At 40.4% G+C, this 23,698-nt stretch overlaps 1 protein-coding gene and 1 long non-coding RNA gene across 6 annotated transcripts in view; both read right to left on the bottom strand.

Annotated features, from left to right (window-relative positions):
- Positions 1 to 8,875, bottom strand: part of ndel1b (nudE neurodevelopment protein 1-like 1b) — a 51,685-nt gene extending 42,810 nt beyond the window's left edge. For 4 of the 5 annotated variants that reach the window (XM_088000495.1, XM_088000499.1, XM_088000498.1 and 1 more), the window contains exon 1: positions 8,733 to 8,875. The gene's annotated coding sequence lies outside the window, so the exon portion shown is untranslated. The other variant, XM_088000496.1, reaches the window with a different exon arrangement.
- A 579-nt stretch (positions 8,876 to 9,454) lies between these two features.
- Positions 9,455 to 23,698, bottom strand: part of LOC148145300 (uncharacterized) — a 96,956-nt gene continuing 82,712 nt past the window's right edge. The window contains exons 2-3 of the long non-coding RNA XR_015761395.1: positions 18,473 to 18,504; positions 9,455 to 15,487 (exon numbers count right to left, since the gene is read on the bottom strand). This is a non-coding gene — a long non-coding RNA (uncharacterized LOC148145300). The remainder of the gene's footprint in view (positions 15,488 to 18,472; positions 18,505 to 23,698) is intronic.

The raw sequence follows: 23,698 nt of genomic DNA, 5'->3' as shown, positions 1-23,698 counted from the left end.
GTTTGTTTCCCTTCAGTCACTTTGGGAATGAGGAGGGAGGTTTCCTTAATTAATTTGTCACTTCCAAAAAGAACTTTCATCCCAGGTCTCCTGATTTACCTCCAAAACATGTTTCCTGTATACTACCCTGCAGATTCTGAAACAGATCATATCCTGCATGACTCAGAACTAATTTTAAACTAGTACTGTAATGATCACCAAGAGAGATTACAATCAAATGCAACCCTACTCACCCTCTACACATCCCTGCACTAACCCCTCACCATCAACCCCTAGTCTCACTCCACTATCAAAATCCTTAGCTAATTGGACTACTTGCATAGTTACATGGTTTAAGTGTGTTTATCTAGCTTATCCTTAAATGGATTTATGCTAATCACCTCAATGACTCTTTCTGGCAGCAAGTTCCACATTCTAATCTCTGCAAAAGAAAAAATCCCCTTGAATTCTCCATTTGATTTATTAGACTCCATGGGTTATCCTTATGAGTGTCAGTATCGCCTCTACGTCAACATTTGCAAACTCTAACATGAAAGGCCTCTATCCAGGTCATTACTCAGCCTCCATTTGTCTGGAGAAAAACAGTTCCAGCCTCTTCAAATTATACTGGAGGATATAATCTCAATTGTGGAATTGGCTATCTTCCCCATCTTTGTTCCAGTCTCTTTCCATTTCATAATATTGAAATCTAAACAGCTCACAGTACTCCAAGCATCTAGCCTGAGAAGGCTGAATCAAATTTAACATTATTATTCAGGTCTATCCATTGAGAAAGGAACCCAAATGGCCTTAATAACCTGCATCAGTATCTGCATTGTATGTTTGCACCAATGCTCACGTTCTCCTTTAGGGACTGTACTTATTTTCCCAGGAGAATGTGACCTCCTTTTCTTCCTAAAAATACCTAGTACCTTATTTTTTCTATATTAAAGTTTATTTGTTAATTATATGCTAATTTTGCAAGTCCTCCTGTGTTTTGTCACATCCTCCTTTGCTTGAACCCCCAGTGTCCTGCTCAACATTTTAAACAATACTTGCGATTACTAAAGTACAAATCAATTCAGAAAGTTGGGGGGGGGGGGGGGGGGGGGAGAAGAGAAAAAAAAGAGAAAGAGACGAAAGATAAAACATTCTAACAGGTCAGTTGTGATGGCCAGTAACCCAGCTTCCAAAGTCCAACTTGCAAAGTAACGCCAATCACAACTTAATGTGAACATTATACAGTGGTGAAAATCACACCTTTAACTTGTTACAGCTTCACTTTTGCAAAGCTTTCTTCACTAGAGGGGCTGCAACTGCTCAATTTATAGTTTGAATGCCATGTCAAAAAATGACAAAGGGCAAGTGATTTGCCATGAAGATTCCATTCACAAAGTAGCATTATACTATATGTATATAAAATTCTGATTATACCAGCTTTACAACATTACATAAACCAGATTAATACCCTGTAATATTGCATAATTCTTAAATCATTTACAAATGAATTATGCTGTGCAGGGATATCTCTACAAACATTAGAAATTGGTTATCCAATCTGGCAATGACTTAACGAAGGAACAACTTTTGCATTAAATTAAATATTTGCATGCATACAACTTCTGTAAACAGCATTTACACCAATTCAAAAACCACTGCATTATACCAAATTATTAAATTGGCTGAAAGGATTTTTTTTTGCAAAATACTTCAGATTTATGAAAATCACAAAAAGAAATGAGAATAAAGCATAAAAAGACTGTCATTAACTGAAAGATTTAACATAAATATCAGCACAACTTCACTGAAGGACAATAGCTTTGACTTTTTAAACCTTGCAGTATTGCACCATTCATGAAAATGAACGAGCTGAAAACTGGGGACAGAGAAGGGGTAAACTAAGGTTATTATTTCCAGCTTTGATACTTCCACTGACTTGTCCTGAAAGTTAGAGATACTACTTATTCCAGAGTTGTCACCACCAGATGCACCCAAAAGCAAGCAATAAAAAAAGGAGAAAATGGGACTCAATGGAAACTGCATTCAGAATTATTACTTGCAGTCATGACAAGTGTTTTGGTATTAAGTTTCATCATTCTTCATCTGTACAGGATGTTAAAATATTTAAATTTCAGACATCACTGTGGGACATAAAGGAATACAGAAAAACCAGTGTAATGAAGTATCACAGATCTTGGTACTGATGTCATCATTCTAACTCTGGAGAAAAAAAGGCACACATTTTTGATATTGGGATTAGCAGTGGGAAATCTTTTGTTACAATCTCTTTCTTGACCATCACCTTTTTAGATAAACCTTGATATCAATTTTCAAAGGCACAAGTGTTTCACAACACTTTCATCAAATTGAAGCATATCAATGCCATTATTTGTTCACACTACCTTCCATCTTACACAAATATCTCAAATCAGTTTGACTGAATTTGTAATTACTGTATTGTTTATTGCAATCAATTTGCATAACCTTGCAGTTTCTAACACCCAAGTGCAATAAATTGAACCACTCAAGCAACTTTCTCAATTCCTAATGTGAGTTTAATGTAAATATAATCAAATTTGAAATAGCATATCCTCAACCTACTTTGACCAATTTAATAGCTTAAAAAAACGTAAAGCTATAATTAAACAAACAGGTCATAACTTGTACAGGTATACAGCCTGTTGTTGTGATTTACACTCAATACATCCATTTTAACAAGACCATTAAAGATTAAATGCCAGCTCATTGTAATTGCATATTAAATCCCAAAGATAATTTTCTCATTCCGAGTCCAAAGAACAACAGCTTCCATTCTAAGTTAACAATGCTGAAATAAATGGTTAATATTCTAGGTCAATTGCCTTTCATTAGAACTGAAAGCTGCAGTACATTGCTAACTTTCACTCGTACTGATAAAAAGTTAATTAATCCAAAAGATTAATTCTGTTTTGCTCTCCAAGAACTGCTGAGAAGGTCCAGCATTTTCTGTTTTTATTTCAGATTTCCAGCATCCACAATATCCTGCTTTTCTGATATAAATGGTGTGTTTTAGTTCTTTCCATATTCCTGGGGGTCAGTACTAACCAGAAACTTAACTGAACATGGTTAAAAGAGCAAATCAGAAGTCAGCAAGTAACTCACCAAACTCCCCAAGGCCTTTCCACCACCTACAAGTAAATAAAATCTATATTCACTCCATCACCCTTCGTGGTTAGAATGGCAGCAAAAGTACAAAAGCACTGATCTTGGCTCTGTGATAACTCAGCCCCTGACTCTCAAAGCCTACTAGGAGAAAGTGAGGACTGCAGATGCTGGAGATCAGAGTGGAGAGTGGGGCACTGGAAAAGCAAGCAGGTCAGGCAGCATCCAAGGAGCAGGAGAATCAACGTTTCGGGCATGAGTCCTTCATCAGGAAATCTTGCCCGAAACGTTGATTCTCCTGTTCCTCGGGGGCTGCCTAACCTGCTATGCTTTTCCTGTGTCCCACTCTTGACTCCCAAAGCCTATCATCATCTGCAAGGACCAAGTCAAGAGTGTGATGGAATGGTCCCTATTCGCTTCCATGCAGCTCCAATAACACTCACGAAGCTGTTATACCATCAAGGTTGAAACAGCTGGTTGATAGGCACCACATTTACAAATATCTAGTAGCAATACTGTGCACCATTTACAAGATGCACTACAGAATTTCCCCAAGGGTCCTTAAAACAGCACCATCCATACATGACCCATCTAGAATGGCAAAACCATTAGATGCATGGGAACACCACTGCCTGCAAGTTTCTCCAAGCCACTCATTGTCCTGACTTGGTAACATATCGGAGTTCTTTCAGCATCACTGGGTCAAAATACCCGAACTCCCTCAACATGGAGTTCTCCAATTTCAAATAACCTCCCTTCCCAGCCTTTCCCTTCCATTACTCTGATCGACTCTTCCTTCCGTCTATCAACCAACCAAGTAGAGGTCGTGTCCTCTACTTGTGCTCACCTATCCCTGCCTTACCACCCCGCCTCCCCTTATCTGCAGCCCCCCTTACACCTATGCCCAGTCCTGAAGAAGGGTCACATCTGAAACGTTGACTTTGCCACCTCCTAAATGCTGCCTGGCTCACTGTATTCTTCCAGCCTCCTGCTTGTCTACCTTGAGCTCCCTCCCTAACAACATGGTGGGCCTACCCACATCAAATGGATGACAGCAATTCAATACAGCAGTCCTCCATCACCTTAACGGTAACTAGGGATGGAAAATAAATGCTGGCCCAGCCACCAATACGCTGTGAATGATTTTTTTTAGAAGCTATAAGATACCATCTCCATGCTTCACTTGCCCACATGCTGATGCTCTGGCGACCGTACCCCCACAATTAACTCTGATCATTAACTCCATGCTAACTCTCATGCAAGCTAATATTGTTAAGTACATTCTCTTCAAGGATTGTCCCAAGCCTCTTTAAATCTGTCATCATAAAACTTCTCCTCAAAAAGACCATCCCATCTTTAATATCTGCCTGTTCTTTCCAAGATCCTTGAACTTGTTAGCACCACCCAAATCACAGACATGTCTTTCCTGGAACTCTATATTTGAGTTCCTCCAGTCTGACTGCTGCTCCTACCACAGTATTCAAAACACTCTGCTGTGTGACACGTGACTACAAGTCCTTCCTTGCCAATATGGCCTTTGTTATGGATTATTACACCATTCTCCTCAAACATTCCCCACCGTCAAACACCTTAGTGGCACTGCACCCACCGGGTCCCATCCTCATTAGTTTAACACAGTCAGAGCATCACTTGCAATTACTTCTTTTCACATGCACTCACTTTTGCCTCTCCTATTCTCATTGCAGAAACACTGAGGCATCACTCAAATGTAGCATTAGTCTTCACAAATGAGAACAAAAGGAGGCTAAAGGGAAAGAAAATTAATGTTTAGATTAATTTCAGATGCTGCCTGATGTGCTGAGATTTTCCTGCCTTTTGTTGATTCTTATTTCAGATTTTTCACATCTTTAAGATTTTGTTTTGGAATTAGTTTTTACTTGCATGCTGACTGCACCCAACTCAGCTCACCGCCATCTCTCTCAACTTAATTAACAAAAACAATTTGTCTGACATCCAAGTGCCACGTGAACCAACATTCCCTTCAACTGAATATTTAGCAGGCTGAAATCCTTACCTTTCATCCTCGCCCCAAACACATTTCGTTAACCATTGACTCCAACCCTTTTCCAGTCAGCTGTCAGAAAATGAATCAAATCCTTCTAAACTTTGCTTTCATATTTGACCAGAATTTGAAATTTGGCTATTTATCACCGTCATTATAAAGACATACGACTCGCAGCTACATTCAACCACTTGAATCCTCCTAATCCCAGCTCACTTTTGCTGAAAAACTCATCCGTACTCTTGTTCCCAAGACTTGAATATTCCCAGTACATTCCTAGCCACTTTCTACTTTAAAATCTTTGCAAACCCTTCAGTTTTGTCTTTATCCATACTAAATCCAGTTCACTCATCCCTACACTCTCTGACCTACATCGCCATCCAATATTGAAGTTCTTATTTTTGTTTTTAAATCTTGCCAAAGCCTCCTCAATTCTCATCTCAAGCTCCAGTTACCTTCATTGATCCAATTTTGGCCTGCTGAGTACCCCCAATGTACTCTGCGGCACCACTGATGACTGCGCCTTTAGCTGTTGATGTCCAAAGCTTTGAAATTCCCCACCTAAATGTTTCCATCACTTTTTCCTCATTTAAAGTGTGCTTGAAAACAAACCTGTGGCCACAAGCTCTGGCTAGTTTCAAATTTTGCTTTGTACTCCTTCCATGAATTGCTAAGATGCTAGATTAAATACAAGCTGAGATGGCCACTGTAAGCAAAAAACAGTTGCAACAACCCACATAAAATTTAGTGAAGAAACATAATTTACTGCCTTTTTAATTCTCAGTTTCCTTATTTACTTTGATATTTTTATTGAGTTTGAATTATGATGAGACAAAATCCAGGACAAATCTTAGTTCAACAGTTTCTTGTGGGTGCAAACAAGCAACAAAATTATATGCATACCAGCATTAAATAGATAATAACAGTAGCGCATGGAAGAAACAGAAAAAGTCAGGCTATTACAGTACAATGATTCCATCATTTGGGATGCCTCCTTTACTTCAAACTTAAACCTACTAATGCTATTCTACATAAGAACATACAAACCTGGCAACGAGCTTATAAAATACAAGATGTTCAATTTGATACCTTGATAATTTGACATTCAAGAAACAAAAGTAAAAATGTTGTGTTTTGGAAAACTAATTCAACACCGGAGCAGGAGAGTGAATCCTGTTTTAAACTCCCAAGCTTTTAGAAAGGTGCAAATTGGATGGAAGTTATATAATTAAGTGAAGCATACACCTGAAACCCTGCTGTAATCAAACCATAAGGTCTACATGTGGCCTACTTGTTGTGATATCAGAACTATATAAATAACACAACTTAATAACAAAGGAGAAAAGGGCATTCATATTCTTGAATTAAATAGAATTGAGGCTTCATTCATAATGATGCAATATCACTGGCATGTGATTTATCATTTTATAAGTGCAACCTTGCATGTATACTACAAAACCTCCAAATCAAGTACGGCAAATATTTCAATGCCAAGTCCAATTTCACTTCATCTAGTCAAAGGTAAATTTATGAAACTTGCTGAGTAGTCACATCAATAATTCAATTCCAACTTCAAGAGAGATGACAAACAAAACTACAGTAAAGTTTCCATTATTTACACTTCATTTATTTGCCTTTACAATCGCCATCAGAATTTTCATATTGCCAAGTCTGGTGTGAGGAATTATCCAGTGCAGCATTTTACGTCAGTGTCTAAAGCAATATGTTTATTAGCAACTGTTTTATAAATAGTTATAGGAACATATTTAGAAAATAGAGATATAGAGAATCTGCAGTGTTTAAATTGTAAAATGAATATTGATTAATTCTATGAACTAAAGACCTTCTAGATTTTTGATGGAAAACTCCTGAATTAAAGCCAAGTATCTTACATTCATGCCAAGTACAAAAGACAGCCAAATATAATTACAATAGAATACCTCTGTGACTCTATACTATAATTACAGAATAGTCATAGCACAAAAAGGAGGCTGTTTGGCCCACTGAGCCCACAGTGCTAGCTAAGCTAATCCTCTTTGAAATTGAGTTATAAAAAAAAAGCATTTTGAACATAAAATTCAAAAATAAGATTTATACCCTTAAATTTTTATTTTGAAAAGTCCCTGACGTTTTTTTAGAAAAGTGCCTCTCTTTGCTCTTCCAAGAAAAATATTTCATTTCACACTACTCAGGTTTCATTAGGTTCATATCATGTATCTAATCATTCCACCAGCCTGTCCATATCATCGTTATCATGCTCTCGGTTCATAACATACACAAAGTTGTGTCATCTCCAAATTATGTACACTATTCAAAATCTAGATCAATTTACATCACAAAAAGTAATAGTTCTAGTATATGTCCCTGGGGAATCCCCCAATCTATACCTTCCTGTAATACTTGTGCTTCAGTTCTTTCAATGCAAATTACAATACATTAGGTTTAACAATAAGCCATCTCAGAATCACAATTGATAGAAACTTGCCACATACAATGAAGCTGAACAGGAACCAATTTTGTAAACTGGAATTCCGTGTTTCAAATTAGTTTGATTTGGGTCAGCAACAAAAACTGAAACCAAAGTTTAACAACCATTTGTGGTTTTGCAGTGGTTTCTGATGGAATTAGACAATACTTTGAAAGCAAGTTCTCACACAACTTCAGGACACTCATGACTGGATACCGCAGAAGACATCAATAATACTCTTCGCACTATCACAGTTCTGTAGTCATAGCAAAAGCCAAAGGCCAGGTAAAAATGATACTCCAACTGGAAATAGTAACTTGTGAATTGGTCTTCACTAAAAATAGGCTTACATGAGACAGTGCTTACATCATTTTTCCAAAATTCAATCAGTGTTTTCCTGGTTCTTGTCTCACCCAGGGATTGAATGTCTGCCACATTCCACCAAGCTCCTAACCTCTAACTTATGGATTGACAGTAACTGTAAGCTCTATACACTTATCTAGGGGCTGACAGTCTACCCTATTCTGTCCCACACCTTACCCCAGCCCCAAGTTCTTATCCCATAAACCATTCTTCCCACCCCGCACCCAAGGGTAAACCACATTGAATTACTCCATACAGTGGCTGACTCTCTACCCTATTCCCTCACCCCCTTATGCAGGGGAGGCCTTTCATCCTCCCCAAGGGGTGGACATTCCACACTATTCCCCCCAAGCAGACGCTGACAGTCTGCTTCATCTCGCTCTGATCGACAGCCTGACCCACCAACTGGGGAGGGGGCCTGGGTCCCCGCCGCCAATCAGACGCCGAGAGGGGCGGGCTTTATCTGAAGGGCGTCACTTACAGGCTGGCTTTTTTTCACCCTCGGCGGCGGCTTTTGTCGCGGAGATGGCGAGAAGCCGCACCCTCGGACTCTATGTTCTCCCTGACCCCTTGATAACGGGATTGATCCTGCGAGGAAGCGAAACGCCGAATGTCATGGACAAGGCGACAGCCGCCGGACCCCTCCACCACCAATGTAAAGAGTACGTGGCAGCTGTGCCGGCAGCGTCCGGAGTTAAACTGGACGCGGCAATGGGGGGGCAATGGGAGAAGCGAGATTCAGCCCGGCCAGTCCCCTACCTATACATTTCCGATACGAAGCCGCTCCTGTCGCCGTTAGTAACTCCTCATCGTCACCACCATCCTCCTTCCTCCTGAAGCCGGTTCGGTCTCTATAACATTCAGCCCAGCGACAACCACCACCACTTCCGCCCATGCGTCACGTCCGCTCTCGCTTCATTGTGTGGGAGAGCGCAAGCGCGAAAACGTCGCCAACTTTTTTTCGTGAGTCAGACGTCACCGCGGCAAATGACCCGCTCCTCGGTTTGGCCCTTACTGCCCAAGGCACCGCCCCCCTCATACGTCATTGAAGCCCGGGATCCGCCCACTACACGCCACCGGCGGTCATACCTCATTACGTCAGTGTATCGACTGCCCCGCCCGTTGACGTCATCGCCATTGGCGCTGGTCACAATGATCAGCTGATCTCTGTTACCATTTTCGGCTCAAAAGGTGAATCAGGGAATTCTCTGGGGAGTCAATCGCTGTTGATGTTTACTTCATTTCCCACTGTAAAATAAAGCATACCTTTGCTCGAACTTTTCTTCCGCCTCTACCACCTATCAGGAATGCATCCATTGTGCGTTTTATAGCTGTGTTCTTTCCCGATGGATGAGGTTTTTCACTGTGGCACCAAAAACAGCATCGCTGTATTGTGATTTGGAGACGCCAGTGTTGGACTGGGGAAAGTTACACCCTATCGGTGTATTGTGTTTACCTGTGTATAGCTCCATTTATGGACACCGATCGTCCCAAAGTTCTTTACAGCCAATAAAGTGGTTTTGAAGTTTAGTGTTATAATGCGCTCCATCTTTAGATAAACTCTATAACAATTATAGCCTGTCTCTGATGTAGGTTAAATATTGACGAGAACATCAGGTTAACCTGCCTGCACTTCTTTGAAATAATGATGTGGAGGTGCCGGTGTTGGACTGGGATTGACAAAGTGAAAAACCCAGGTTATACTCCTGGTATGGAGGTGTCAGTGTTGGATTGGATAGATTCTGCACACTTATCTTAGGGCTGACAATCTACCTTATTCTCTCCCACACCTTACCCCTTAAACTAAGGTTAGACTCCAACAGGTTTATTTGAAATACTGGTTAATCGGTCAATAATGGTAGGGCAGTAACAGCTAAAGGCGCAATCGGACTTGAGATTCACCAAATTGCGGTACGGCTGACACATGCACAAAGTGTTCAACACTGTGACGCATATTACACTTTAAATCATTGTGGCATTGTCTTATTCCATGTATTCTTTAATTCTATCTCGATTTGAATATTTTATTCCTCTCAGGGGTAGCCATGTCTCCCATCTAAATAAACTTGAACTCAAATTCTATTGCCCGTATCACAATATGTCAAATTGATCTACATTAGCTCCTCAGGCAATATCTCATTTTAACATTCTCAACATTTCCTTCAACTTTATCTTTAGCGTTGTCACTTGCTCTATTTTCTTGTGGTAATTACAACAAAGTTGTCATCATTTGGTATCATTGCTGATTTGGAAGTTCCCGGACAACCACTAAATAACATGGGGATCCTGATGTCATTGTGAGAGTCTGTGCTCCTCCACTATATATACAGTAAAAGTTCGTATGAAACACGAACACAAATTGATGAGAACTTTCATCGTAATGCAATTGATCTCACTGTAAAATTCACTGAGTGGTATAAGAAAGAGTAGTGTTCAACGGATATTTTTCAGGCTTGAGGAAGGTTTGTAGTGGAGTTCCATAGGTGTCAGCATTGGGACCCTCGCTTTTCCTGTTATGTATTAATGATCTAGATCTGGTTAATCACCTCTGCACCCCCTCCAATGTACTTACATCCTTCTTATAGTGTGGTGACCAGGAATGCACACAGTACTCCAACTGTGGTCTTACCAAAGTTCTGTACTACTCCAACATGACCTCCCTGCTCTTTTAATCCATGCCACAACTGATAAAGGTAGGTGCCCTGTATGCCTTCTTAATCACCCTATCTGTCCGGCCACCTTCAGAGATCTGTGAAAAAGCACCCAAAAATCCCTTGTTCCTCTGAGCTTCCTAGTGCCCTGCCATTCATTGACTTCTTCCAAACTGCAACACTTCATACTTTTCATGGTTAAAATTCATCTGCCCATCTGACCAATCTTTCCAGATCCTCCCACTAACTTTTTCTCATTGTCAATAGCCTGGCCAAATTTTGTGTTATCCACAAAATTACCTCTCATCCCTCCCATGTGTTCACCTCTATCATTTATATGGATTGCGAGTAATAAGGAACCCAGTACCAATCCTTGCATTACACCACCAGAAACTATCTCCAGTACACAAACAGTTTCTATAAACTACCTTCTATCTCAAACCACAAAGCCAAGTTTGATCCAACTAGCCAAGGTTCCCTGGCTCCTATATGCTTTTACTTTTTTTGTCAGTCTCCCATGTGAGACCTTGTCAAAGGGCTTATAAAGTACATCAACTGTCCTAGCCTCATCTACAAACCTGTTCACCTCGTAAAGTTCAATCAAATTTGTTAGGTATGCCCTCCCTCTGACAGAACCATGCTATCCTTGATCAAACCGTACCTCTCCAAGTAGAGCAGAACTTTCTCCAGTAGTCTGTAATCCCCCGGTATAACTCTCCCATGTTATTCGAAAAGTGAAGACACGTTAGCTATCCTCCAGTACTCTGGCACCTTTCATATTGCCAAAGGGGAAATAAATGTCAGAGCCCCCGTAATTTCCTTCCTCGCCTCCACAACAGCCTGGGATATAACTGAACAGAACCTGAAGATTTATCCACCTTTAAACCTGTCAAAATCATCAATGCCTCATCACTCCCGATGTCAATCTGTACATACATTCCACTTCTCAAAAGGATGACAGATATGAAGTAATCATTCATCACCCCACCAATATCCTCTAGCTCCAAGCTCAGATTGCCCCTTCATCTCTAACAACCCCTACTCTTTCTCTGGTTATCCTCTTCCTCTTAATATACTGACAGAATATCTTGGGATTCACTCCCATCTGAACCACCAGTGTTTCCTCGTGCAACCTCTTTGCGATCTTAATTATTTCTTAAAAATAATTTTAAAATGAAAGGTCACATAATCAGGGCTGTTCTGTTTTGTGGAGCTATATTGTAGGTGTTCTTTGGCTGCAGCCATTGTGATATGGAGATATGCAGAGTCAGAGATCTTAAAGAATTCATTGGAGCACCGGTTACCTCATCAGTTACAGAGGGACCCCCACTCAATCCCTGGCCATGTTTCAGGCATTGAGGAGGCCACATATTGTTTCCATTTGGCATCAGAGGTGGGTCTCAGCAAGCTACTTAATTACTAGGGCCACCAAATTCAGCTTACTGAGAGAAGGGTTTATTGTGGTGCAGCTGGATTCCTTACCAGAGGATCTAGGTACAAATCCCACTACAGGGCATAATGGTCGTGGACATACTGTGTGAGGACATAGTCATACCATACGAATTTGTTTTTGAGAAGAGTACTCCAACTGATATTCTCATTCTCTTGGAGTTCTTATCACATCACCTTCGACATGCAAGCACTCTGCTAGTTAACCAGCTTTCTTTCCCTTTCCAGAATGAAAACATGAATGTGGTCAAGGAATAAAAATATATCCAGTCTACATCTTTTTAGGCATCTATCTTTCTTCAGTGCTGCTTGTAACAGTGTCCAAGAAATTCCTAGGGCATTCTTAGAGGTTTGGCAACCCTATAATTATTTTTACTGGGTGGACAGCTAACCATCCAACTAGTCTTTACAAAAATAACTGGGGAGAAACCATTTTGCAAACCAATCTACCAGCCAGCAGAGGAAATTCTAGATCTGCTTGTGTCTGCTCCTGTCTTCAAAGATCTGGCCAAGCCATAGGTTTCCTCTCTGATTGAAATAGTTGTGTAACAGTGAGAGCATCGGGTTAAGAAAACCCGTCAGTATAACTTCTGAAGTGCATGGGAAGATTCAGCACTACAACAGCAACTTAAGAGTGATGGCTGAATATCCATTCAGCTCTCACCCTTGTTAGAAATATCTTTTTTCTAAATTGCAGTTTTAAAGATTTTCCATTCAATTGTAATGGAAAAATAAACCACATCATTAACAGAAGCTCACATTTCAGACAGCAGCTGGTTGTGTCTGGGGAATTACTAAAGACAAATTTGAAATTATTTTGTGTCCAGAGCTATCATCTTGCTATGCAGAACAAAATTGAACATCATTTATTATTGATGAAGTACAATGTTATGGCCTGCAGCCTTATTTTAAGCTTTACAAATTACACATTTCTCTTTAACTGTATGTGTTTTGGGAATCATAAAGCAAAGTAATCAATATCAGTGAATGACAGTACCCCACCCCCAGACAAATGAAGAAGTTATCAACAAGATTTCAGTTTGCTGTAACTTTTACATTAACACAAATCAGAACAAACTTAAATTAATGTGTATTCACAGGTAAATGAAACTTCAAATAAAAAAGTAAATTCACTTGAAGTACAACAAGGATACATCTTTAAAAGCCACCAGCAGCCACATCAATCCCTGTGCATGTGATGCCACATGCAGCTCCCAAAGTTCTCTCACTTGATTTCTAGTCTGTGGTATGTCTCACCTTCTCACTCAGTCAATGCACTTATTGAGCAGTTGCATTCCATTCAAGACTGAGGGTATGGTGAGCACCAATAGGTTTTTACATTCACAAATCCTTCTTTGCTCTGAAGGTGCATCTTCCTGGAGTTCCTTTTCCACCAACCAACCAACCCAATTCACACCATGATGCTCTGATAGAGTTGTTCAGCACTTTCGCATGCTTAAGCTATTTGTATCACCTTTAGGATTCAATTCCTTCCAGCTCATTCATATATTTCTTCTCAAGAGTTTCTGGAATCACATGTTTTTCCTTAATGCCAGAATGGAAAACTGACCTTTTATAAAGAGGTTTGCTGGCTTTTCATCATGAGGCCTGAGTTCTTCTTTCTGCTTTCTCTTTGTGCTTGCATCCGTGCATTGATCACCTACCGTCTCTAACTCTCTACTCCTGCATCTGTGCCCACTCCTGCATCCGTGCATTGATCACCTACCGTCTCTAACTCTCTACTCCTGCATCTGTGCCCACTCCTGCATCTATGCATTGATCACCTACCGTCTCTAACTCTCCTTTGTGTCCAAGTCAAATGAGAATCATGCTTGCGGCGTTTTAACTGAATTGACACTCTTTAAGCTACCAGTAAAATAAATACCAAATACTGTTAAATTAATATTATATACTGTTCAAAATAATATGTTGAAATTCTTTAAAGATGTAAGTTAAATAAATTGACCCATTTGGAACTAAATATAAAGAAAATGGAAATGAATTTTTTGACTAAATCGAGTCTTAATCTATAGTTAAAAAATTTCCAGCAGTGAAGCACATTTCACCGTACCATAAAAGCAGAAGTAGGCCATTCAGCCCACCAAGTCTAACCCACTATTCAAGCAGATCATGACTGAACTGATAATCCTCAACTCCACTTTTTTGCCTTTTCCTTGTACTGATTCCCTTACTGATTAAAAATCTATCACAGCCTTGAGTATACTTAATGACCCAGCCTCAACAGCCCTCTGTGGTAAAAAATTCACTAGATTCACTACCCACTAAAAGAAGAAACTCCTCCTCATCTCTGTCTTAAATGTGTGAGCCTTTACACTAAGATTACACCCTCTGGTCGTAAATTCTCCCACGAGGGGAAACAACCTTCCTCCATCTAGCCAGTCAAAACCTCTAAGAATCTTATACATTTCAAAAAGGTGGCCTCTCATTCTTCTAACTTTCAATAAGCAAGGGACTAAAGTATGTCTAATTAAAACCTGGGCCTGAGCATCAGAGTTCATTCTACTTAAGGATTAACCCAGGCCTCCTAGCCTACCAGAACACTACCACTGCACTGACAAGACAGCTAGCTTTTGCTGCTGTTATTGAGCGAAATTTCTGGAGTCTTCACTTGTGCATTTAAACACAGAAATCCCAAAGTTATGTCCTGTTTCTCCTATGGCGGCACTGTTGCAGTCTTCACCAATCAAATTCTCATGATCATGGTATTAATTAAGGAAAATTTCCTGTTATAATTACACCAAAGAATGATTGCAAATTTAAACCTTGGCTAGTCAGGAGTAACATAGTTTTCGTGGCACAGTAAGTTATAAATAAACAACTTACTTGGCCCTTCAAAATTAATTTAAAAGTGTGGAGTGTCATTAATATTTTGTACCTTATTAAGAAAAAACTTTTATATTATAGTTTTTCTTCCCTCTTCTTTTGACCAATCCCACATTTGCTATCAATAAAAATTCTTCAAATTCATTGGTTGAACAGCTTCCCTATCTGTCAGGCTCTCACTAATTCCACAGATTTGTTATGGGGCGCTGAATTCAACAGATCACCAGGAGACTGAAAATCTGCACTGACAAGTCTGAGGAAAATCTGTGGGTAGATATACATGATGTAATTAACACGAGCGGTTCCTTTTGCAGCTCAAAGCAAAATGTTGAGCTACTAGGAAATGGCTAATTATAGGAGAGTGAATCATTCTCCTCTTCCACTCTTCCTTATGTAAATCATGTTAAAACTACTAAGTGACTGAATCAGACTCCACTTAGAACAAAGATCTTCTGAAACACACAAAAACTGATCCATCTGCTCTCTTCAGTCAGCTTCGCACTATTCAGTGTGCAGGGAGCTCAGTCCAGCGGCGCTCTGGCTCCCACTGTGGACAGAAGCAGCTGCTGACTGGAAACAGAGGATAGTGAATGAGGAATTATGTTATGCTCTGAATGTCAGCTGATTCATAAACAGCAAGGTTACAAGAAGGTACGATTGTCTCAAAGGCAAATACAAATAAAATCAATACATGATGGCATAAACTTAAGCATTTGGAACAAATTCATTTTAATAGTTTCTATAATTTTTACAAGTTGGTGCTTTGGTACTTTTCACAATGACGCATGATGTTCTGCTTAGCATAGTTGACTGGTTGCTCTTTTGAAAACTCACATCAATAAGAATGTTATTAAAATCTTGGCCCTCTCTGCTCCAGTAATAATCTGATCCAGTTGTGAGCTAAGGGGCTGGATTTTACCAACTGGGGGCAAGTTATGACATCTGGGTCAAACATAGGGCACTCCAGTGCACAGTCACATGGCTATACTTAGCATTTTGGGTGTACCTACATTGGAAGGATAGCAGTGGTCCTGGAAGGCAGCTTACCACTGCTTCCTCATGAGTAAATCGAGATGGACGACAAACTCTGGCCTAACCATTGAGACCCACATCCCATGAAAGTAGTAGATCTTTATTCCAATCAGTTAAAAAGCATGTTCCTCTATAGACCATACTCAGCCTATGCTTGCAAAATCCCATATAGAATGTCTACTGTGAGTTGTTATTCTGTAATTGGGCAACACATTCAACAAGCCTGAGTGTACTAATAGCAATACTAGTTTAAGACAATCAGTCCAGCTTGTAACATATTCATTTATGTTTCCTAGAAGGGACATACATTTAAGCACAACCACATTTTTACTGCAAACAAAAGGAATATTTTCAAATCTTGTGCCTTTTATAAATTACTGAGAACTTGATGAGTCATTGGTTTCTCGTTGCTTTCTCCATAGCAACACCTCAGTCGATTTGTCAAATAATCAACACTACTTCCTCCTGCAGTATTAATTTTAACTGATCGTTTGAAATTTACTAATCTAGCATTTGTTCTGATGAGAGGAAGTTGAAAAGCTTTGACATTATCTTTACTTAGATTTAGAATTAGTCATAAAGTGAGACCTTATAAATGTCTGGTTCCACTTTCTATGACCCACCTCCAATGTGGAGAGTGTCTCTTTATATTGTAACAGTCATTATCCAATGAATGGCCAAAATCAGAATGGTTCAGCACAGAAAGAGACCACTCTGCCATTGTATTTGAGTTGTCTGACTGAAGGAACAATTTACCAAGGGCTGCCCCTAGTTGTCTTCCTGTAGCCCTGAACATTCTTCTTTTTCAGATAATAAATTCTTTGACAAATATATAGAGGTCTGGGAAGGGATTTGCTTAAATTTGACCAGGCTTGGGAGGTCATTAAACTCTTGAGTCATAAATTTGCAATTCTAACATTAATTTATACAATTGATGTGAACAATGGGTCGGAAATCCAGGAGCAGTGCAACAGGGAATCCCAACCCCTTCTCTCCCTCCTGTTTTTTTTAATCCCTGGCTCCTGGCCAGCATCCTTCTCCTGCAAGCTCCATAACATTCAGCTGAACAAGGGAAACTGTACAGGAATAGTTCAATTCAGAGATATATTCAGAGACAGAATAGTTCCACAACTCAGTGGTGCTTCATGAGGAGCTCCTGCATTATGATAAGAAGCCCTGTTCCCAATGGATGGCAGGACAAAAACAGCATAGCTAGAAATGGAGGGGGGAATCAACAGCCCCATTGTGGTTGCACAATATTGGGTGCAGTGTAATCTTATGAGATGACTAGTCATAGAGACTTAGAGTCGTAGAGAATAGCAGCTCAAAAAGGGTGCCTTCAAATTGTCAAGTCTATGTCTGTCAGCGAGAACCTAACTACACTAATCTCGTTTCCTTGTAGCATTCACAATAACAAATTTGCAGTCCTGTATTAGAAAGTATAGGCACATTGGCTCAGTGGTTAGCATTGTTGTCTCACAGCACCAGGGGCCTACTTCGATGCTACCCTCAGGTGACTATCTGGGTGGAGTTTGCACATCCTCGATCAGTGCAGATAATCTCAGGTCAACCATTGGCTTTGAAAGAGTGGCACCGGCTGGTGAGAATGCCATAGGCACAGACTGGCAGGTAGTGGAGAAACTGACAGTTGTGACCACTCTTCATCAGAGTACTGAAGGAAGGCCAATCACAGCCATGAGTTGTATTGACAGATAGCTCAGTGAGCTGGCCCTGAGACCCCGGGAACTCTGCCAAAGTAATCAAAGAGCCCAGGTATACAGGGCAGAGCAGCTGGCCCTTGAAAGGGTGAGAAGTGGCTGGCTGGAGCCAATGGAGGATCTGTTCCATGTGCACAACATTGAAAGCTAATCCTTTGACTCTTTGACTGTGACACAAATGCACCATCATAATACACAAGGCCTCCAGAGGCTAATAGTCTTCTAAATGATAGCTCTTGTCATCACATGACAGTAGTTATTGATGTTACATGGCTCAGTGGAGATGGTCTCACTCAGGCGTTAACTGCAATGTCTATGGTGCATCCCCAAACCACCCAGTATCTACCCACTAAGATGTTCGCATGGCTCAAAGTGCTCTGAAACCTGGGACTGACCTACAAGTCATGGCAGATCCCAGGAAGAATGAACACACCGTCAGACTGTTAAGAATTCAGCTAGTGGAACTCCTACCTGTTCACAACAAGTTCCTGGAAAGTTCCTGGAATAATAAACAGGGGAACATTAGGCTCCTTAAGTGTCCCTTCAATATGCTTGAGGATCCCTCAGCTTCAGATAATTAGACTTAGTCTCTCTGGACTTGAGTAAATGATCATTGTTTTGTCAGAATGTGGGAGATTGTACAAACAGGAATTAGGAATGAGACTGATGGTTACTAGTTAGGCTGATGATGGATTCTGATCCCTGGTAGGAAATGCCAAGTAATATTGTTAGGTTGATCTCAGAGTCCAACACTTCCTGCATTCAACTTTCAGTTATAGTTAGCCACTTGGAAAAGGCACTGTACCTCAGCAAGATTCAGAAGATGTGAAGAGAAAGCTGAAAATTAAAATATAATCAATTAGAGATAAACAAATACTTGAAACATTTTGCAAATCAATCGGGGAAAATGGAACAACAGTTTTGAAGTGTTTTGTTACAGCATCAGTTGTAACTGAGGAGAGACGTGTAGACAACAAGGGCTAACCTTCTATCTCAGCAACTAGTCTGTCTCTGATGTACGATAATTTGTCAGCTCTCCTTGTGGTGTAGTCCATTTTCACACTGCTTCTTGATGCTGTAAACACTTTGGGGATATGATAACACAGCAGCAGAAAAAAACAACACTAAAATCGGTGGGAAAGTTAGTTGCAATGATGAAAAAAAAGTTACATGTGGATATGGATAGGTTAGGTGAATGAGCCAAAATTTGGCAGATGGACTTTGACCTGGATAAATGGGAGGTTATTCATTTTGGGGGGAAGAATAGAAGGGTAATTCATCATTTAAATGGAGAGAAACCTCCGGGTATTTCAGTGGAGAAGGATCTGGGTGCCCTCATGCATGAATTGCAGAAAAACTAGCATTCAGGTACAGAAGGTAAAGAAGTCAAATGGAAGGTTGGCATTTATAGCTAAAGGAATAGAACATGAAAGTAGGCAGATATTGCTGTAACTGTATAAAGCATTAATGAGACCATAGCTGAAGAATTATGTTTACTTTGGGCCCACTTACGTGAGGACGAATATAGTTGCATTGGAGGCAGTTCACAGGAGATTCACTAGATTGATTCCAGATATGAAGGGTTTATCTTATGATAAGGTATTGACAAGTTTAGGCCTATACTCTCAACAATTTAGAAGAATGAGAGGAGATCTATTTGAGGTACACGGAAGATTAATAAAGTAGGTGTGAAACAGATGTTTTCACTTGTCGGGGAATCTAGAATGAGAGCTCATTCTTTTGGGCTACAAGGTGGCAGATTCAAAACACAGATGAGGACGAATTCCTTCTCTCAAAGGGATCTGTGGAATTCACAAGCGCAAAGTGCAATGAATGTTGGGCACTGTGTAAATTTATGGAGGAGGAAGAGTGTTTTAAATAGCCATGTACTGAATGGTTATGGAGAGTGAGCAGGAGAATGGAATTGAGACCGAGATGAAATCAGCCATGATCGCACCGAATGTTGGAGCAGGCTCAAGGGACTGGATTACCCCCTCCTGCTCCTCATTTTTATGCTCTTATAAGGGCAGTTAACCAGAGTATGACATAGTACTGACAGTAAATAGCAACACCTTCCATTTATATAGCCTGTAGGATACCATCAGACAATAAAGAAAGTAACATTTTATCACTTTTTGTATTCATTTATGGGACGGGGTGTTGCTGGCTGGCCAGTGTTGTTGCCCATCCCAAGTTGCCCTTTAGAAGGTAGTGGTGAGCTGCCTTCTTGAATCTCTGCAACCCATCTGCTATAGGTTGATCCAGAATGCCCTTAATTGCATTGTCCCTGAAAGGCCTAGACACAAACAAATACAAGAGCATCGTTGCAAGTTGTCCTCATCTTTAACCCTTTGAGGCCTGGTAAATCTGCACTGCACCTCCTTCAATGCCATTCTGTCATTTTTCAGATGGGTATCCAAAGTTGAACACCGTTCCCCAGATGAGATCAAACTGATACTCCAGCCTACTAAAGTGTAACATCCTCTCCACTGTATCGCAACCTGGTTGATTTAAAGACCATTCTTTACAATTACTGTCTGTATCTATTAGCTTTATTTCATGAAATGTACTTCTGCGGATGCAATCCTTTCCTTCCCACATTTCCTAGCCTCTGGCCTTAAGAAAATATTCCAAATAGCTTTTCTCAGATCTAAAATACTATTTTTACCAAAGAATTCTGCATCAGGCATAGAGCCCTTAATACCATACTTAAGCATGACCAGCTGTATTTTGTACAACCTCGGGGATGTCTGTTGAATACCTAATCCTAACCCATTGTGGGATTAGGTGCTGTTCTGGCATGGAAGGTCATGCTATTGAATTTGATTTTGTGGCATCCATTTCATGCCGGAAAACTTGAGAAATATATACCTTAATAAATTTGTTAAATAAATAACTTGCTTTCATACATGTTCGTATCATGAATCAGGAATGCTCCTATCAGGAATTCACATAAAAATACTGAAGTTGAACTTTTCCATATAAAGATATGAGCTGCTTCATGGCAACTAATTTCAGATTCATTTTGGTCAATGCTAGAAATAAACGTTGTCAGGTAAATGCTGTATGATAAAAATCAAAACTTGGGTAAACTCATGTTCAACTAACAGAACAGCTCCAATAATCCTAGCACTAGGTATAAACATGATAAACTTCAGCTTTTAATTTATATTCAAATAGCATCAATATTTTCAGGAAGAAACAACTGTTATGAAATATGAAATTACATTTTAATGCAAAATTACATTTTCATTTGGAAATAATTAAAACAAAATCATCTTTAGTCAGCCATTAATGTTCTATTCTGTTCCACCTGCAGATGGCAAACATGTACCACAGTCTGGCAGCAGCTGTTTCTTACTAAATTTATTTCAGTAAAAGTAACAAATTATTTTATAAACCTGGAAGCAAAAGCGTAAGTCCTAAATGGTACTCCCAGTTATAATGTTCATGCATGAATGGGCCTCCTTGTTATGCCTCTCATTTTGTGAGGAGAAAGTGAGGGCTGCAGATGCTGGAGATCAGAGCTGAAAATGTGTTGCTGGAAAAGCGCAGCGGAACGTTTCAGAGAACACCTGTGGGACACCCGGACCAACCAACCCAACCACCCTGTAGCCCAACATTTTAACTCCCCCTCCCACTCCACCAAGTACATGCAGGTCCTTGGACTCCTCCATCGTCAGACCATGGCAACACGACGGTTGGAGGAAGAGCGCCTCATCTTCTGCCTGGGAACCCTCCAACCACAAGGGATGAACTCAGATTTCTCCAGTTTCCTCATTTCCCCTCCCCCCACCTTGTCTCAGTCAAATCCCTCAAACTCAGCACCGCCTTCCTAACCTGCAATCTTCTTCCTGACCTCTCCGCCCCCACCCCACTCTGGCCTATCACTCTCACCTTGACCTCCCTCCACCTATCGCATTTCCAAAGCCCCTCCCCCAAGTCCCTCCTCCCTACCTTTTATCTTAGCCTGCTGGACACACTTTCCTCATTCCTGAAGAAGGGCTTATGCCCGAAACGTCGATTCTCCTGTTCCCTGGATGCTGCCTGACCTGCTGCGCTTTTCCAGCAACACATTTTCAGCTCTCATTTTGTGAGTTGGGTTACCAGAGTGGCTTCATGAGCTGGGGGCAGAAAGCAGACATCGAAGAGATTAAAATGCATTAGAACTAACTGAGTTCTACTTCCAACGTGTGCTGAAAATATTCTTCATATTTCATATTGCAGGTAAAGTCAAATTGATCCAGATACTCCGATGACCATCGGGACAGATTACACCGACAGTAATTATCTTTAAACTTCCCACTAAACTATTGAAGATTTTTCTGGCTAAGTTTCAGAATTCAGGCCTATTTATCTCTCCACCCCGAGGCTCCCAGCCTCATTGCTCATGAAGGGCTTTTGCCCGAAATGTCAATTTTCCTGCTCCTTGGATGTTGCCTGACCTGCTGTGCTTTTCCAGCACCACACTCTTGACTCTAATCTCCAGCATCTGCAGTCCTCACTCTTGCCTGTTCCAAATATGTCTATTAGAGGAAACCAGGGAGAAATACATTCAGTACAAGAGTAGCAACTCAGGCCAATACATGCACCTTTTCTATTACACTAAGTCCCCAGTATTTCAGGAACTAAAATTGCCTTAAGGCATCTTGATAGTCACTGGGGGAAAGCTGAGAGCAGGGTAGTGTGGGTAGGTGGGTATTAATGGAATAGGGTACCAGGTGGGTGAAATGAGTAGGGTGCCAGTTGGATAAGGTGAATGGGGTGCCTGTTAGTGAGGGTGATTAATGTGTGAGGTAGGTGGTTGGGTTTTGGTCAAGTTATGCTGGTCAGTTCCAGCAGGGTTGGGCTCGGCTAGGGATGTCAGATCCATTAGGGCCGGGTCAGATCAGGCTACAGGTTGTGGGGCTGGATCCAGCAATGTGGTGTTTGGGTCAGGGGTGTGGGCTGGTGGTGACACATCAGGGGTTGTCAAGAAGTATTATTGGGGGAGGGGTCAATTGGGGGTGTCAGTTCAGTAATTACCTAGAGCAGTCTTTTAATCTTCTAACATTTCTTGAGTAACTATTCAGCTGAAATGAGTTGTTACTCCCAGAATTCTCTGACAATACTGGACTCCTTTGGAGATTCCAAACACGTGGAATTGTTCATCAGAAAATTCCTGGGCAATTAACATGCAGTTAATTGTGTTTTGGATTCTGTCTAGTCCTGATCCAGTCAATGTTTCATCAGCATCGTTAGCCATTGGAATATCTAGGCCAATTGTTTAGTCAATCAAATACATTGTCTCCATTTTGTAAATACCGCTACTATAATGAATGATGTCAGCTACCTACATCCCTAGTTTGGGATACGATATGAGATCTGAATTTCTGAAGTCTTTGGGGTGTCCACTTTATTTTGTTCAATAACACTAAATTAGTAATAGTAAATTGACAACCAAATTTACATTTTTCCACTTATTAACTTCAATCAATGGCTAATTCAGTGCTAGACATGGGAAGATGATTGCATCGTGGTAATATCATTAAATTTATAATGATATTGCTTTGGTGTCATGGGTTCAAATCCCACTGATGCAATTGTTGAAATTTGAATCAATGTATACACTTGGACTTGAAAGCTGTTTTCAGAAATGCTGATTGTGAAAAATGATCAATTGTTGTAAAAAGTCATCTAGTTCATGAATGTCCTTTAGAGTTGGAAATTTGCCAACCTTACCTGATCTGGCCTACATGTCACTTGAAAGCCACAGCAAAGTGGTTGATTCTTAACTGCCCTCTGAAATGGCATAGCAAGCCTTACATCCCATGAAAGAATACTAGATAAAAATATTTTACAGTGTCACTGTGCTAATACCGTGATTGCCACTACTGGCATTGCATGATATCTTCCACATCTGAGGTAGCTCACTGCCTTGTCTCAGGCCTACTAAATGATCAGTGGTTGAGGATACACCACTGTTAGATCTTTACAGAACAGAAATTGTTTTTGATTATAAGATGATTTATTCCATGATAGGAATAAGTAC

This window comes from Chiloscyllium plagiosum, unplaced genomic scaffold (assembly GCF_037043375.1).
Source record: "Chiloscyllium plagiosum isolate Xiang-an unplaced genomic scaffold, Cpla_swu_hap1 HiC_scaffold_25, whole genome shotgun sequence".
NCBI lineage: Eukaryota > Metazoa > Chordata > Chondrichthyes > Orectolobiformes > Hemiscylliidae > Chiloscyllium > Chiloscyllium plagiosum.
Note: the sequence above shows the minus strand (reverse complement) of the source record. Positions and strands in the feature narration are given on the sequence as shown.